General features: G+C 41.9%; 1 long non-coding RNA gene and 1 pseudogene across 1 annotated transcript; one reads left to right on the top strand and one right to left on the bottom strand.

Annotated features, from left to right (window-relative positions):
• LOC105009057 overlaps window positions 1–17,925 on the bottom strand; it is a 43,830-nt pseudogene extending 25,905 nt beyond the window's left edge.
• On the top strand, window positions 2,786–8,044 carry LOC109615059. The gene is made up of 4 exons (XR_002196087.2): window positions 2,786–2,928; window positions 5,104–5,222; window positions 7,552–7,674; window positions 7,864–8,044. It is a non-coding gene; the product is annotated as an uncharacterized LOC109615059 (long non-coding RNA).
• Window positions 17,926–18,487: the final 562 nt, after the last annotated feature.

The following is an 18,487-nucleotide window of genomic DNA, read 5'->3' as shown; positions in this document are numbered from 1 at the left end:
GGATTGGGGAAATATTTTACCCGACCACAACAACACCGATAAAAACTAAAGAAGAAACTGAAGAAGAAACTGAAGAAGAAACTGAAGAAGAAACTGAAGAACAAACTGAAGAACAAACTGAAGAAAAAACGATTATAGATCAGGCAGTTGAAATGCAAAACGCTTTAGAAGCCTTTAATAATTTTGGCGAACAGCTAGAAAAAATAAACACAATTTGAAGGACACAGAAAAAGTCAGTAAAACCCTGACAAAAGTCCTGAAAGTGATGGATTCCTTGTCCAAAGTTGCATCTTGTTTTGGATTTGTTGGCTCAATATTAGGTTTAATTTTGGCCTTCATTCCACAAAGTGATCCAAACATGGAGTTCATGAAAGAGCAATTTTCAGAGATCAACAGAAAACTAGATCCAATCGCTCTTCAAATAGATTCCTTAACAAAGGAGATTGAGTGGGACACCTATGCGAGCACATATGGTAGAGACGAGAATGCCATAAAAAACTCCTGGGCTGAGTTGATGAAATTCCTAGATCAGGCTCCTACAGCTGATGAAAGAAGGAAATCAAGTTTAGCTGAAGCTTTTACCATTCACTACACCAACAGTGCAACACGTAACAGTGTCTCTAACTTTTATCACTACCTAACTGAAAACGAAGCTGCAAGTCTAAACAAAAATCTTTTACAACTAGTCATTCAGAAGTCGAAGGGTGACATCAAGATCCTGTCAATGTATTCTGACTACTTTTTGAGTCTCATGGTTAAAGGCTTGCAGCTGAATGTGTATTATGACATAATGATGGGTTATGGGGGTGTTTCTGGAGCAAAAGAGGGAGTTGAAAGGTTAACCACCATGCTGACAGCAATGAAGGAAGCTATGATTCAGTGTGCAGATGAAACTTTAAATTGGGCTTTGGAAGATGCTAATAAAATTGCAACAGAACAATCCTCAAGCCATTTAGAGCTAGCCAATGCCATTAGTACAAAATTGAACCAGAAGTTTATCTGGTATGAATGGACAGTTATAGTGCATGGTACTGATGATGAAGAGGAGTAAGGATTTGGCTACTCTACAGATCTTGATGCCCAAAACAAAGGAAAAATTAATATTATCCACAGAGAAAAAACCTTCAGAGTCAATGAGGGTATTAAAGGGGAAATACAAAGCGAACTTGGAGAAAGTCTGTGTCGCAAAATGGAAAATAGTGGCTTGGATAGTCCTTTTGCTGACAGGACTTTAAAACATTTAGAATACATCCACACTGTTAAAAAAGGTTCAAGCTATGCCCAAACACATACCAGAGGCTTAATAGAGTTTGAGTGTAGCCAAACAATATGAACTGAAACCGAATCATTTCAAGTCAAGATGTTTGATCTTACTATATTTTTGAAGAGTAATGATGTTGTTGAACAGGACCCTTGCTCAGAAATCAAATGTCACAATGATGGAAAGTGCAAACAACTTAAAGACACAACAGAGGAATTATGTATATGCACCAGAATGTTCACTGGTCCAACATGTGAGGAAAGTGTTGAACATTTCATCGACTTTTCAGCTATAGAAGCTCAACTGTCTGGTATTGCCTTAAAGCCTGTACCAGATATGACTGCTCTATATTACAGTATCAAGGACCTGCAAAGCTATGCAAGAATACAAGTTCAAACTCTCCGCAATGACATAGCTTGGACCATAATATTTGTGAAGTACAGCGTTGTCATAGAGAAATTCCGTTACATAAAAGATAAACTCTTTGAATTTCAAGCTGAAAATCTAACCCAAAGCGGCAGAGGTTGGAGGCACTTTTTCAAAAGGTACCACATTTTTGTACATGCTCAATGAATTCAACAACATGATGCAGGCCAAAGGATTTGTGGAGACAAAGACAATCCAAGATACTGCTAGAGAGACTCTGCTGATTGACAATGACGAAAACAACCCAAAGGAATGCACTTCGGAATACAGTGAAAAATTAGATTATTTTGTAAGCTACATATTTGCCCTTGAGAAAGAAGCTGTCTCAGCCTGGTCAAAATATCTAGTGATCACAGGGCAAAAGGACGATGTAAATTTGGTCCAAAAAACATTTAAACAATATATGTCTGAACAGTGGTCATTATACAACAAAAATGGATGTGGACCACTTAATGCTGAACATCTATCTAATAGTTACTGCAAGAAGCCGTACCACAGCAATAAACAGCTGGTACACCTCAAATATGCAGATGGCTACAAACCGTTTCCAAAGACCGTCAATGGAGTCACTTGCCTGTGTGTCACACTGACCAGATTGAAAAGTTGACCTTGGAATGCCATTATGAAATGGTAACAACAGTCTGCACGGGGTCATGCACGAATGGATGGACTTTCCCAGATGGCAATACAAGTGTGAACTATAAGTGTACAAATCAGCCTTGCAGGGCATTATTTCTACCCAGATGTGATAGGTGCAGTATTGACAGAGTTTGTTGGGATCACAAAGTGTGTAGAAAAGGAAAATGCATCTCTGCATGCAAAGACAATCCCTGTGGGATCAACACTGTTTGCACTGGAGCAAATCATGTACATGTAGGAGTCCTTGGTTAGTGGATCCTTACCAGGGCTGCCGTGAACAGGATCTACATTGGGAGACCTCATCAGAAATATCATCAAGTACGTTACAGACCTTATTCTATATACGTTCAAAAATAACTGTATCCTTTTCATTTGTCGAGTGACTCTTTACATGAACCACACTAACATTAAAGCTGCTGCTACAAAATGAATTTAATAATGGCCTGTGTGTTACAGATGCTGTCAAATCCATTACAGGAACAGTTTGCAGAGGTACAGCACCCGATGATCGATTTCACGGAGGATGGATTTACGTCACTGGTGGACAAACGCACTGCAATTTTGAGTTTGATTCCAGTGAACACTCTGTTCGGGACTACCAGGTGAATTTGAATAATTAAATTTGGTGATATTAGTTTTCTTAATTGGGGGATTTTTGTTTAGTTCAGATATTGGTGTTATGGTACTATTTTATTATGTGGCCTAGGGTGGTCAGGCGGTCTATGATGCTGTCTCTGATGCACAGAAATTGCTTCACAATATTCAGAAATGTGAAAATTGGAGATTTCAACTTGTTTTGTTAACACTGATCTTATTTCATTAGTCAATGTTTATTGAAATGACCTTGTGTCTTGATCATATCAGAAGTCCAATTTGCGATCATGGCCTTGCCAATAATACAACTGTAAATGCAAAAGAGTGAATGATTAAAACAAGTTTTTCAAAGAACATGCGTATTACAGTGCCTGCTCAACCAGAAGGTTTTTGGCCACACATGCATGAAGTGAGCGCATTCCCCGGCCAACAAACACAACTGAGCTTAAATGGGCCTGACACCACAAGGGGTCTTTAGAGTACAACTAAACAGATAGTTGGAATTTTGGTGCATGACATACTGAAATGGCATCCAGTAGAGGGTAGGACAAAAATCTAAGTGAATACTTGAAGGGGCACTGTGTAGAATCCTGCCTCTAAACAATAACACGACTTCTCTCCTCGTCTTCCCTTATGAACTAGCTAGACCAGGGAGGTTTAGGTTGGGAAGGATAGTACTGTGAGTATCTAAAGCGAGAACAAGGAAATTACAACTCAATGTAAACTAATAGATGAACCAGCGAGAATATCAGACATTCTGATAATTTCTTTTCATAACAAGAAACCAAGCAAGCCTAGTTCAACCAGCCCGCAATAGAAATTGTTGATTGGGCTGCTCTCTCAAGATTCAAACCAAGGTTAACCACGTGAAAGGCTGTATTCTTAACCACTACACTACAGAGCTGGACATATGCTGAGTGTCAGTATAGCATACTGACATTATATAATATTGTCATGCATTAACATCATGTCAAGTTTGAATATCTCGTTAGAGTCCATTAACCATTGTGTTCAACTGAGTAACGTTTCTTATTAAGTTTACCTCCACCACAAATAGTATCTGTGAACTGTATGACTTTTGCCACTGGCCATTTTAAAAGCTTATTAGCCTTTCATGAATGATATTGATACAATAACTACTGTATCAATATAGGTGATGATTTACGTCAAGTGAAAAGACGAGAGAATCGTGTAGCCAGCGAAGTGTTTCACTATCCTGAAGAAATCTTACGACATAATTCGAAATTCCACCAGAAATAGTCGCAATATAACATTTAACTAGTGATGGCCGTTCTTCTAGCAGCAGGATATTATGCTAGCAGCGCTAACTCTGATTTTATTTTTCTAAATAAAAGCCATAATTGAACTATATAAGGCAATATAGTTAACAGTCTAGTCTGTCAGTCTAGTCTGTCATTTTATATTTAATGTCCATTCCAATGTTGTTCTTGTATGTTGGTTTTTTACATACTAGATTGTTAACTATATGGCCTTTTACATTTTATTTATGGTTTTTATTGTGATAATGAAAATCTGAGTGCTGCCCGCATAATATCCTGCTGCTAAAATAATGCTAATGCAGCCTTGTTTGGCCATCACAACAGTAAACAGTTTCATTTTAGGCTTCCCGTAGCTACAGAAGGTTGTAGCCAGCAAAGTTGTCTATTCTGAACAAATCCTCTTTTGTCACTGGCAGCTTTAACTGCTAATTAGCCATTCATGAATGACATTGAGTATCTATCATTATAGGTGACGATAACTGACTTTTGTCAAGTGAAAAGACAAGCGAATCGTGTTGCAGCGAAGTGTGTCTATCCTGAACAAATTTTAATATCCACCAGCACTGTTTTATTTTAGGCTTCCTATTACGTAGCTACATAAGGTTATAGCCAGCCAGTTCAGTGTCCTGAACCTCAGGCATAATATGTTAAGACTGTAACGGGAGTCGAACGCGGGACTCTTGTACCGTAGCCCGCGTCCCTAATTTGCTGTTCTAGGCCGGCTCCGCTTATGCGGTCCGGCAAAAAGATAATTTGAAACAACTTAAACATTTATTGCAGATGTGTAGTGGTCATTTTTGCTTGTTTTGCCGCTAGTCGAACAGTAAATATTTCCCCTTTAAGCAAGTCACTGTGTCGGTGTAAAATAACCCCAAAACAGATCTCGAGCATTTGTCTCTGCAGGTTCTTGTGGATCCATGTGCTGGTAGTGGAGTGGAATGGGTCACAGGTGTTCCAAACAGCAAATCAGTTAGGATTGGAACCTCAGCACGTTTCCCAGATGTAATGATGTATCTGTGCAGGTAAATACTTAAACTCCATTAGTTCTAATTAAAAACTGGGTGGGAATATAAATATATCACGCACACACGCACACACATGCCATAACATTATGACCACCGACAGGTGAAATGAATAACAATGACAATCTCGTTATCATGGCACCTGTCAGTTGGTGGGAAATATTAGGCAGCAAGTGAACATTCTGTCCTCAAATTTGATGTCAGAAGCAGGAAAAAAGCGCCAACAATGGGCATCAGAACTGGACCGCAGAGCAATGGAAGAAGGTGGCCTGGTTTGATGAATCACGTTTCCTTTTACATCACATGGATGGCCGGGTGTGTGTGCACTTACCTGGAGAACACATGGCACCAGGATGCACTATGGGAAGAAGGCAAGCCAGCAGAGGCAGTGTGATGCTTTGAGCAATGTTCTGCTGGGAAACCTTGGGTCCTGCCATTCATGTGGATGTTACTTTGACACATACCACTTACCTGAGCTTTGTTGCAGACCATGTGCACCCTTTCATGGCAACGGTATTCCCTGATGGCATTGGCCTCTTTCAGCAGGATAATGCGCTCTGCCACAATGCAAAAATGGTTCAGGAATGGTTTGAGGAACACAACAAGTTCAAGGTGTTGACTTGGCCTCAGATTCCCCAGATCTCAATCCAATCAAACATCTGTGGGATCTCAATCCAATCAAACAAGTCTGATCCAAGGAGGCCACACCTTCAGAGGTCTAACTGAGTCCATGCCTCTATGGGTCAGGACTGTTTTGGCGGCAAAAAGGGGACCTACACAATATTAGGCAGGTGGTCATAATTTTACGGCTGATCTTTGCACGCACACGCACACAATTTCAGAAGTTAAGGGTCACTTAGAAATGTCATTTCTTTTCCATGAAAACATACATTACATTTATTTAAATAGGAAATATGGCAAAATGAATAGGAAATACAGAATTTTAGAATCTTTAGACATTTTAGATTTTTTTTTTTTTATGAAGTAATAACAGTGTCCTTCAAATGGTCCTTCATTTGCAGCATGTATAGCCTTGCAGACCATTGGTATTCTAGTTGTCAATTTGGTGATGTAATCTGAATAGATTTCACCCAATGCTTCCTGAAGCACCTCACACAAGTTGGATTGACATGGCAATTCTTATGTACTATATGGTCAATCTGCTCCCACAAAAGCTCAGAGATGCAATGACTGTGCAGGCCACTCCATTACATATAGAATACTAGCTGACTGCTTCTTCCTCAAATAGTTCGCATTTGGAGCTGTGCTATGGGTCATTTTACTGTTGTAGGAGGAAATTGACCCCAATCAGACGCCATCCACGTTTTGGCATTGCACTGTAAAAAGGGAGTGATAGCCTGCCTTCCATCAAGATCCCTTTCACACTTTACTTATCTCCCACTTAACCACCACCAAAGCACACCCAAACCATCACATTGCCTCCACCAAGCTTGACCGGTGGCGTCAAGTACTCCTCCAGCATCTTGTCATTTGGTCTGCGTCTTACAAATGTTCTTCTTTGTGATCCGAACATTGTTGTCCAGTCTGAGATGCAGCTTTTTCTTTGCAACTTTGCCTAGAAGGCCTGCATCCCAGAGTCGCAAAACACCAGCCCTTCACTGTTGACATTCAGACTGGTGTTTTGCAGGAAGTATTTAAAGAAGCTGCCTGTTGAGGACCTATGAGGCGCTGGTTTCTCAAAATAGACACTAATCTACTTGTCCTCTTGCTCAGTTGTGCACCAGGGCCACCCATTCCTCTTTCTATTCTGGTTATACCCAGTTTGTGCTGTTCTGTGATGGGAGTAGTACAAAACATTGTTCAAGATTTTCAGTTTGTTGACAATCTCTCACATGGAATTGCCTTCATTTCTCAGAACAAGAATAGACTGATGAGTTTCAGAACAAAGTTATTTGTTTCAGGCTATTTTGAGTCTGTAATCACAATTGCTGATGCTCCAGATACTCAGTTAGTCTAAAAAAGAAGGCCAGTTTTATTGCTTCATTAATCAGTGCAATAGTTTTAAGGAATGCTAACATAATTGCAAAAGGGTTGCCTAATGAACAGACCTCGGTACATCAATGTAGATATTCCATTAAAAATCTGCCGTTTCCAGCAACAAGTCCATTACAACATTATTTTAAATGGACAACAAAATCTACTTTTTTTCAAAAACAAAAACATTTTAAGTGACCCCAGTCTTTTAAATGGTAGTATACATACCAGGGTTTGTGTTTTACACGACAGAGACCAACATTCAATTTTCCTCCAAATTCTTACTGTTGCAAAATATGTATTTAATGGATCTTCATTTTTTTTGCTTGTTCAGCGATCACAATGGAATTACAGGAAAACTGTTTCTTACTTGAAATGGCTGGCGGTGTCATATAGGATTTGGAAACCAGGCTTGGCTTAACGATGTCTTCACCATACTACAACAAAAGCCATGCATGTAAGGCATCTCGCTGCAGAATCTCACCTCCTTTCAGTAATGAAGGAGTGAATCACAATTTTGCTGAATACTCATTATTACATTACTTAATGGGCAGTAAACAAGATTTTTTATTCATACAAATTATTCTGTACTTTCATGCTTTTGCTTGCAATGCAAGTGGCAAACCTTTTAACATTAATCCCATAGTGAATATAGTGAAAGAAGAATGAAACATCATATGGACTTCAGTCAGAAGAGGGGAAGTCAGTGAAAAATACTTTGTGACAATTAGAATGCTTGCAAATATGCAAAATATTAATGACATGGGTACTACATCCAGTGTTCCAGAATCAATAAACGACACATTATTTGTGGTTTTCACTTCAAACAAATTAGGCCACAAACTCATTGTGTTCATTCAAATGTGTATTCTTACTTGTAAAGATTTAGCTGGTAGCTGCTTTATTAAAAAAAAAATTTACTTGCATGTACAAGGATGTGATTTATTTCAAATTCGGTTGCTACTTTGAAGAATCTCTTATAGAAATGTATTTTGATTTGTTTAAGACTTTTTTGGTTACTACATGATTCTATATGTTTTATTTTATAGTTGTGATGTCTTCAGTATTATTCTACAGTGTGGAAAATGGTAAGAATAAAGAAATACCCTTGAATTAGTAACATCTCTCAAGTACTGTATGTATTTCTTCACAGTTGAACAAATTATTTAAATCTAAATAATTTACTAAATCTAAGACATTTGAAGTGCTGTGTGTTTGTCTTTCAGCCAACCAAGGGACTAGGCGTGAACTGCAGCAGTGTAGTTAAAGAGCTCAGAAAGAGGTGTCACATTCATTACCTAATAAACTACAAATAGAACACATTAACCCCTAATAATATACAACACAGATCACATTACAACCTAAAGTGACAAATTACACCATACCATATAATCTTTATGAAATGGGAGTAATGAATCAAGCCTATTAGAGCTGGGTTTAAAATGTTTTTCATAAACTTAAGCAATTACTTTAGTCTGTATTGAACTGTTGGAGGGTCTGTGCCTTCAAGGACATGGTCCCATTGAAGTACTGAAGGAAAATGACCGTCAGTGGCATATTTAATATTGTCAGTTTAACCAAACACAGTGTCTTTAGCATACGTTGGATAGAGAGGCTGTCCTTTTTTGTAAAACAATCTCTGATTGTTCTTCAGCAACATTATTGCTGTATTATGACTTGGTCGCTCGCTAGTTTTGTTCTGTCATTCCGCTTCTTTTGATGCTTCCTTTTACAAATGCGCACAGGGAAGAGGTTTCACACGCAAATGAGATTCTGTTGTCAGTTACTCCACTTCCTTGTTGGAAGGAACGATGAGTGAACACAGCATTTGCTTAAAAAAATGTTTGACTACTTAACCTTTACTAGGTTTAATGACATTCTTCACCATAACCGTTGTTAACCCAGGTAAATTGTGTCAGCCCTAGCAATGGTCAAACTCAATGGTGAGAAGGATTTCATTAAACACCATTTAAACCCATGTTTTCTCTTTATTATGACCTAACAGACACAATGCGCTGAAACCTGTTCCCAGAACAGGTGCTGACTGTCAATGGGAGGCATAGACTAAGCTCATGTTGAAATGGACCACTGTATTTAACAGCAGGTAACACAATAGGTTGATTGAGTGTGGTATCCTGTCAGAACACATTAAATACACTGTGAAATAAAAACAGAGATGAACACTGGTATTATTCTGACTGTGTGCGTGTGTGTGTGTGTTGTACGTACTGGAAGGGTGGGGTCCTGGACTCTCCGATGCCCCCGTTCCTCTCCATGGGTGGAGGTGGGAGAGGAGGAGGAGGGGGTGAGGGAGGGGGCTGGACCTCTGCTGGGGGAGGAGGGAGCACTGGTGACACACGTCCTCCTCTTGGAGCATCTGATGTTACTAGCTAGGGAGGAGAGAAAATACATGATTTGTAACCTGTTCAACCCCTAAGGGGTTCTTTGGGGAGTTCTGTGGGTACACCGCCAAAATAATATTAGAATGACATAATTTAAACTCCTACTTGTGTCTTAAAGAATATTTTACTAAAAAGTAACTGATGCCATTTTACCGGTCAATCTACGTTCCTACTCTCACCTATGGTCATGAGCTTTGGGTCATGACCGAAAGGACAAGATCCCGGATACAGGCGGCCGAAATGAGCTTTCTCCGCAGGGTGGCTGGGCGATCCCTTAGAGATAGGGTGAGAAGCTCGGTCACCCGGGAGGAGCTCAGAGTAGAGCCGCTGCTCCTCCCCGCGACCCGGCCCCGGATAAGCGGAAGATGATGGATGGATGGATGCCATTTTAATGTTCTATGGTAGAGTTTGAGCACTGTAGAGCACTGTAAAACCTAGTTAACCTTTTACAATAGAAAAAGGCAATAGGAAAATCCATCCATTAGCCACTATATTGGCATATGCAGCATGGGTCCACGGACCAACCCTGCCTAGCGGGTGGCGGGGGTGTAATGTTGGGAATGTGTTCCTGGCCCACTTATGGTCCCTTGATACCAATGGAGCATTGTTTAAATGCCACAGTGTACCTTTACATTGTTATTGACCAGGTGCATCCCTTCCTGGCTGGTTTACCTTCCCAACAGAGAAACTTCCAGACAGATAACGCACCAAGTCACAAAGCCCTTACTATCTCAGAAAGGTGCCCGAGGCAGAGGGTCTAATCAGTTCCTATATGGTTTAGCTTTTATAAAGTTACTAGATGGTGTAGCTTATATAAAATTACTAGATGGTGTAGCTTATAAACTGGCTACCGAGGGCAAGTTTGAAGTTCTGCCCCTTGTCTTTAACTTAATTCATTCCACTTGAAAGTGGGGGCTTGGTCTTAATTTGTGCATGGATTCGGTACATTTAGTGTGTTCTGTCAGGGTTTTCCAAACGGTTTGCCCAATTCTATATTTCTACTTAAGTTCTCATCCTGTGATTGGTCGGATGTTCACACACCTCCCTTTGCCCTGGGGTAATAGTACCAGTGTTGCTCTTCCACACTTTCTATTCAAAGTGAAAGACTACAAGTTTGCAAGCACTTAAAGTTCGACAGCAGGAGTCAAATGGTTAAAAGTGCCATGAAACAGAGGTCTACAGGGTCCACTACAATCAAACTCAAACTAAAAATCCAGGACTTCTAGAGTCACTTTTTCGTGGTCATTGTGTCACTATAATGTCAGTTTTATAGTGTGCGTGAAGATTATCTGCAAATGTTCCCACTCACAGTGTCTCCAACAACAATAACCATTTCAGATAAAGAGTTGATGCTGATGTAAAGCACACAAAAGGTACTTTTCCACTTACTGTGGCGGTTCCAACCAGGGGCAGAGCAAAGGACCCAGCAGCAGCCCTGCCCAGCGTGTGAGTAACAGACACTCAACCAGGGACACCTAACTGTCTCTCTCCCTGTCCCTTATAAATTGTTAAGTAAGTAAGTCTATTAAGTAAGTCCTTAATAGAACCCTGTGGAGAATTACCCCAAAACACTGATGTTACAATCACAATGCTACCAACTAAGCTAATTTGGGCCAGTTATGTAGGCCACTGACTTAAAAAAAAAATGCATTTACAAATGTACAGATGGATGACAAATTAAAGGAAAAACCTGAATAAATAAGTGGAAGAGCACATGAATGCAGCTGCTTCCGTACTGGTGTACTGCATGATACAATTAACATCCTATCATGTGGCATGTATAAAAATGTAGAACAGGCCAAGTTAACGGAGACTTTGGATGAAGATGGCAAGAAGAAAGGATCTAAGAGATTGACAGGGCTCTCCACCACCACCATCAAAACACCAAATGAGGGAACATCTTTTGGAACAATGGTGTTAAATTTTTGCCAAGGCGTATTGAAGCTGTTCTGGGGGCTTGTGAGGGCCCAACACCTTACTGAGACACTTTATGTTACTTTTCCTTAAATTGTCACACGTCTGTGCGTGTAATTAATGTTGCGTGTGAGTTTGTTGCAAGTGTGTGTGTGTGTGTGTAAAATGTGGTTCAGCACACATGGTGCTTTGCCCCACTAGCTGGCAGAGATATTCATGTAATTCCAATATTAAATGCATCACAGTTTTATAAAGCATGATACCATATTGTACAATTAGTTGAGAACAAAATGATGTAACAACGGACAATGGAAACCAAAATCACCAACCGATTGAGGGCTGGATTCAAACTCAGGAAACCTGATCTTTGCTAGGTAAACACACCCTTCAATGTATATATCACTTGTAACCAGTATTACAGTGAGAAGAGAAGAGGTTGAGTGAGTGAGATGAGCTCGAACCTGTAATATCATGAGCTAATGGACTATCCAATGTTGCAATAAATAATTGAATTACTCTCTCAAAGACAACTGTTATAGTGTTAAATCTGCCCTGTTGTCCACTTGAGCAGCTACTGCATGCTACAATTTACTCCCTAACAGCAACCAACATACAAGAAATATATCTATTCTTTACACATTAACATGTTACATGTTTGATATTTTTTAACAAACGTAGGTTTTTACACTTAGTTTTTTGCTTTACCTCTGCCTGTCCAGGACAAGTAAACATTTTAATGTATTTAAGTGCATCCAGCCTATATTTTCTGCTTGGCTGTTTTCGAAAGTCCCCACACACATTAGATCCACATTGTTTCTAGCATACAGATCATATCATTCTCTCTTCATTATGTGTGGGCCACCCGAAAACATTTTGCTATTGAGCATCAAAACTATGTATATTAGAAGATCTAGGAATCACATATTGAGATATGAAATCACTCATCAAGCTTTATAATTACTCACAGTCGTTATCTATTCATGTTGTTATACTATGTTCTTGTTCATTTGACTACTATATATTAAAGCCTCGTGGCATAGTTTTTTCTCCATCCTTGCCTTGACAACACATCATTTATTCCCCTCTCTTGACTTCCTTTAACTGTACTTGGCTGTAGTTGGTCAGGGTCTAATGACTTTGAAGAGGGGCAAGCTCTTAGTAGTTTAAATTACACTGTAGGGGATTGGAAATGTGATGACATCTGGTAAATATTTAGTGAAATTCAACATTGCCATTGTTCATCAAAAAGAATGGCTAGCATTCAGGAAAAATAGCTAACAATGCTAATATTAGCTATAAATGCTAACGACATTAGCTACCGAGATAAGATTAATATGTATTGTCAAGTACGGTATAGTAAAACGAAATGCAGTTAGCATCTATCCAGAAATGCCTAATAGAAGAGGGTAGAACATTTACAAGTATTGAGTATTTGTATATTACATGTGAAATGTACACCGATCAGCCATAACATTATGACCACCTGCCTAACATTGTGTAGGTCCCCCTTTTGCTGCAAAAACAGCCCTGACCCTGTTTTTCTGTGTTATGGTGTGGGGGATGTTTTCTTGGCACACTTTAGGCCCCTTAGTGCCAATTGGGCATCGTTTAAATGCCAGGGCCTACCTGAGCATTGTTTCTGACCATGTCCATCCCTTTATGACCACCATGTACCCATCCTCTGATGGCTACTTCCAGCAGGATAATGCACCATGTCACAAAGCTCAAATCATTTCAAATTGGTTTCTTGAACATGACAATGAGTTCACTGTACTGAATTGGCCCCCATAGTCACCAGATCTCAACCCAATAGAGCATCTTTGGGATGTGGTGGAACAGGAGCTTCGTGCCCTGGATGTGCATCCCACAAATCTCCATCAACTGCAAGATGCTATCCTATCAAATTGTGAAATTAAGGCAAATGGAGGAGGGCAAAAAATTTACAAGTATAAAGTATAGTGTATGTTACAAGTGGGATAAATAATTGTACGGTTACAAATGTCAATTCTAAATGGCATTCTAGTTGTACATGTAGCATGTGCAACCATGATGCAGAGATAGCAGCAATGAGGTCACAGAGGTAGACATGCGTATGTAACAACTGTAAAAATGAAGTACCCTGGCAATTCTAAATATGCAATGAGGCAAATTAAACGTGCAAGGTGCCTGTGCAACTGAAATGCAGGGATAGCAGCACTGAGGTTTCCAAGGTAGACACGTACCTGTAACAACTGAAACTTCCATTATCAGATTTTTCAAGGCAGTGTCAGAGTAGTACAAAGGGACTAGTGCAACAAGGTCCCTGAGAGGCAGTACTAAGCGGTGGGCGGGTGGGTATGGTTAGTGATGGGTCACAAATAAACTTTTCCTGAGTCTGCTGGTGCAGGTATGAAGAGACAGTTTATGGCATGGATGTGAAGTGTCCCTGATGATGCCACCAGCCCTGTGCAGACACCGCTTGCGCTGGAGGTCTACGATGGCTGGGAACTGGGCACCAGTGATGTGTGAGCGGTTTTCATCACACGTTACAGGGCCTTTCAGTCGGCTACGGAGCAACCGCTACACCACACTGTGGCACAGTTAGGCAGAATGCTCTCGACTGTGCAGCGGCAGAAAGTTCGCAAGGATCTTGAAGGAAAGACGTGCTTCTTCAGCCTCAAAAGGTAGGTGAGGTGTTGAGGGTCTAGGAGAGGTCCTAAAAGATGTGGACACCCAGGAATTTGAAGCTGGACACACGCTCCACCTCAGTGCCATCAATGAGAACTGGGGCATGACTGCAAACTTTAGACTTCCTGTAATCCACAATGAACTCCTTGGTTTTCATTGTGTTGAGGGCCAAGTTGTTGTCAGCGGACCATGCCGCCAGACACTTGACCTCCCTGTAGGCTGTCTAGTCGTTGTGACTGATCAGGCCTTCCACCATGGTGTCATTTGTGAACTTAATGATGGTGTTGGAACTATGCGTCTAGTAATGTTAATTAACTCAAATGTGGTTAACTATCCCCCAGTCTTAGCTAACCTTACTGCACCTAAAATCAATCTAGTGACATGAACATTATAACAATGTTAGATGAGCGGAGGGGGAGTTGTTCCAAGTTATTTAGCACTGTTAACTCAAAGAAAATCTGAGTTAGCACTGCTAGCATAATATCCTGCTGCTAGAAGAATGAAGAAGCCTTGAATGGCCATCACTAGTCCCACCTCAAGACCTCTACTAGACTCACTGCAGTTCGCCAAATGGTCTGTGGATGACACGGTCAACGTGGCTCTTCACTTCATCCTCCAGCATCTCCACTCCCCTGGAATCTACACCAGAATCCTGTTTGTGGACGGTTCTGCATCCAACACCATATTTCCCACTTTGCTCCAAGACAAGCTATTCCAACTGGGAGTTCCCGAGTCCACATGCAGATGGATCACAGCCTTCCTGTCCAACAGGAGGCAGCATGTGAGGCTGGGGAAGCACTTGTCTGACCCCCTGACCATCAGCACCAGCTCCCTTCAAGGCTGTGCCCAGAATCCCCCTACTCTTTTCCCTGTACACCAACAGCTGCTGCAGCAGCTGAAAAAGTTCAACCTGCCAAAGACTATGGTGCACTTCCACACTGCCATCATAGTCCATCCTGACCTCCTCCATCACTGTATGTCAAAGACAGGGCAGGCTGCAGCACATCATCCGCTCTAGAGCTCTACAGAGAGGGCAACTGGCTGCACTCTGTCGTCTCTACCTACAGACCTCCAGGACACGGAGGCGAGCGGAAATGATTGGGGCTGATCCCTCTCACCCTGGAAATGGACGATTCAGTGCTCTCCCCTCTGGCAGAAGGCTGAGGTCTATCAGGACCAAAACCTCTCTCCACAGTTTCTTTCCTACAGCAGTAGGCGTCCTGGACATGCCCCAAGAGCCAAACAGTCATTTTCAAGAGTGATCTAATGATTCAATCCAAAAAGTACCATCTTTGGTGTGGCCACTTCAAGTACCAATTCCTCTACCAGAGAGCTTTGGACAGTGTTGCAAGGTACCTTGTTATCAGAGGGCGATATCTTTGGGCTGCTTGACAGAAATGTATCTGTCTGTCACCCTTTGAGCTTAGGGTTTCACATTAGAATTTTTTTTGAAAATTTAGATTTTTTTTTTACTTCATCCCACCATGGCAGAATGATTGTTACTAAGTAGTGACATAAAGTATAGTCCATTTATTTTACGGGGCTCCCTTATATTATGAAAATAAGGCACTCATGAATTGTGTGATTCAGCCCCACATGATATCATTACTACACAGGTAAATCAATGATCCATTTCACCTTTAGAAAACTTCTCCCCTCAATGGAAAACAAAACAAGGGCAAATGGTGCCCTCTACCTGCCAAGTCCTCTCAGTACAACTGACGGCAGCTCCACTCTTCAATGAAAGACAACTACTGTTACTCTCAGCCACTTGGTCAGAAAGGCATGCAGTACCTGTGAGAAAAACAAACATGATGCTAAAACCTAAATCAGTTGAAAAACACAGAACGTGTGTGTGTGAGAGGGAAACCAGTAGTATTAAACCAAAGAAGAGGAGCTTTCCGATGAGTCCAGCAGCATGTTTGGTTTTTAGTTAGGTGGAAAGTTGTGGGGGAGTTGGGGCAACATGTCTTTAACGACACAGCGCCAGAATCCTTCTGAACCCTGTTCTTCCCAGACTAGAACCGAGTGCCTCATCACACCGTGAGTTAGTTACCACCAAACCATAAACTACAGCGGTCAGTCATCCAAAGACTGAAACACTCCTAAACTTCACACTAAATGGTCGCTTACCTCACACACACACAAACACACACAGACGTCATCAGATTACATGACATCCACAAAGAACTTGCTGGGGTTGCCCATGGCAAGGTGGAAGGACGGACGCAAGGCCGTCAGTTCGGGGGGCACAGAGCCCAGGTCACGGGTTGGGGGGACCCGGGTGGTCCCCCAGGGACAGGGGAGGGGCCTATGTCCAGGTCAGGGGAGGGGTGCTGGTGGGGGTTTCCCATGTGGGGGTGTTGTGGAACCATCATGAGCATCATGGGGTTGTAGGGGAGGGGTATTCCGGGGGGGGGGGACATGTGAGGGTGCGACGGCGAGCGCTGGGAGGAGTGGCTGTGCTCGCTGGGCGTGGCCGAGCCATGGCCCCGCCTCAGGCTGCTGCGGACAGAGTACTCCGATTCGCTGCCACTTTCCGAGCGAGAGTTGGCCCATCCCCCCTCCTCCACCACCCCCAGAAGACTGAGACTTCTCTCCTCCTCCCCCCGCGGTGCTACCCGGACCTCCCTTATTGCCCCCCGCCTCTCGCCGTCCTCACTCCTCATTGACCCGTTGCTCCGACTCCCTAGTGAGAGAGGTCAGAGTTCAAACCAGGGATAAACAGGTCGTAACCAGCTCTGGCGCACGTCCAGAAAGCCATCATTAAACATACAAAACACTAGAATCTAGACGAGAAAGACATATGGCAAATGCTTCCTGTTTCAAGTTTAGAAGGTCTGGCACAGGACAAAAGGATGGATAGACACCAGTCAAATTAAAGATGGTAGAGAGGAAGGACGGCAGAGCCAAAGATTACCGACAGGAAGGCTGAGAGAAAGAAGACCGTTAAGTAGACATGGACCGAGGAGAGCTGATACAAGAGGGAGTTGAAGAGACAGGACCTAAAAAGAGAGGAAGAAAAACCGACGCATTGGAGTACTGACGTTCTGTCTCGGTGACCGAGGACGACGAGGTGATGGTGCTGAGAGCGGAGCTGCCGGTGTAGGGAGGGTAGACCCCCGTCAGGGCCACCGAGTGGCTCACCCACGCCGCCGGGTCGATGGGCCGGATCGGCTCGTCTACAGAACGAGGCAGGGAGGCAACAGATCTCATTTATTCGTCTGAATCATGATTCCGTTGGCAGATCGTAGGACAAAGCATTGTGGGCCTGGTTCTAAAAAGACCATAGAGATGGATAGAGGGCCTGTATTAGTGATGGGGTATGAAGCTCACTACACACTGAGCGAGAAGGTGAAGTAGCCCTGAGGTGAGGGGTCCCAGCACTTAGCCAGGATGATGGGCCTGAGAGAGAAGGGGGAGGGGGCTTAGTGTTATCACTACCTTGCCAACAGACCAGACGCCCCTCCAATGTGCCACTGACCCTGATCTATGAATGATCTCCCTCAGCATGTGGACCACATCATCGTTACTCATGTTATCAAAGTTGATGTCATTCACCTCAACCCCAAAGACACAATGAGTAGGCGTCTCATACTAAATCAATAATAGCTCAAGTATACCTGTTATAAAAGACAATCTACAGATGTCCTGATGGGACCCGAAACTCCCCCGATAGCAAACAAATATGCATACAACCAAAAGACAGACACACACACCCACATGTTAGCAAGTGGATGAAAGTTAACTAATTCAAGGGAAGATATATATTTAAATAATATAGATAAAGTAAATATAGGTAATATATTTACTGAATTAATGTTGCCTATGGAAAAAATATTGGGCCACCAAACGTTACGTGACGTTCGGCTGTGGAATCTAGCAAAGGCTAGAATCGAGACAAGACATGCACTGAAGAAGCAAACAAACACATATGCCAAATAAGAGCTAAATGGGATCCCTAAAACAGGAGACAATGTATACTGTTTTCATTGTTTCAATCCCATAGTGCTGGAAGTGTGTAGCCAAAACAACAAAATTGTTGTCACTGTTCAAATTCTTATTCAAAAACAACATACTTTCTCCCTCCAATGACCATGAAGCAAAGCAGCAAAAACACCATTTGTTTCAAAGTACAGTAAGTGAACCTTAACCCGATCTCATGGGTTCAACACGGCAAAACCGATGAAACAGACTGAAACTTGACTACACAATGAACCAAAAAGTAATGTAGAGTAAAGCACAGGTCTTCAACCCTCTCCTGGGGACCCCCTAGCCATTCCATCT

Source organism: Esox lucius, chromosome 24 (genome assembly GCF_011004845.1).
Source record: "Esox lucius isolate fEsoLuc1 chromosome 24, fEsoLuc1.pri, whole genome shotgun sequence".
Taxonomy (NCBI): domain Eukaryota; kingdom Metazoa; phylum Chordata; class Actinopteri; order Esociformes; family Esocidae; genus Esox; species Esox lucius.
This window is presented reverse-complemented; position numbering and strand designations above follow the sequence as displayed.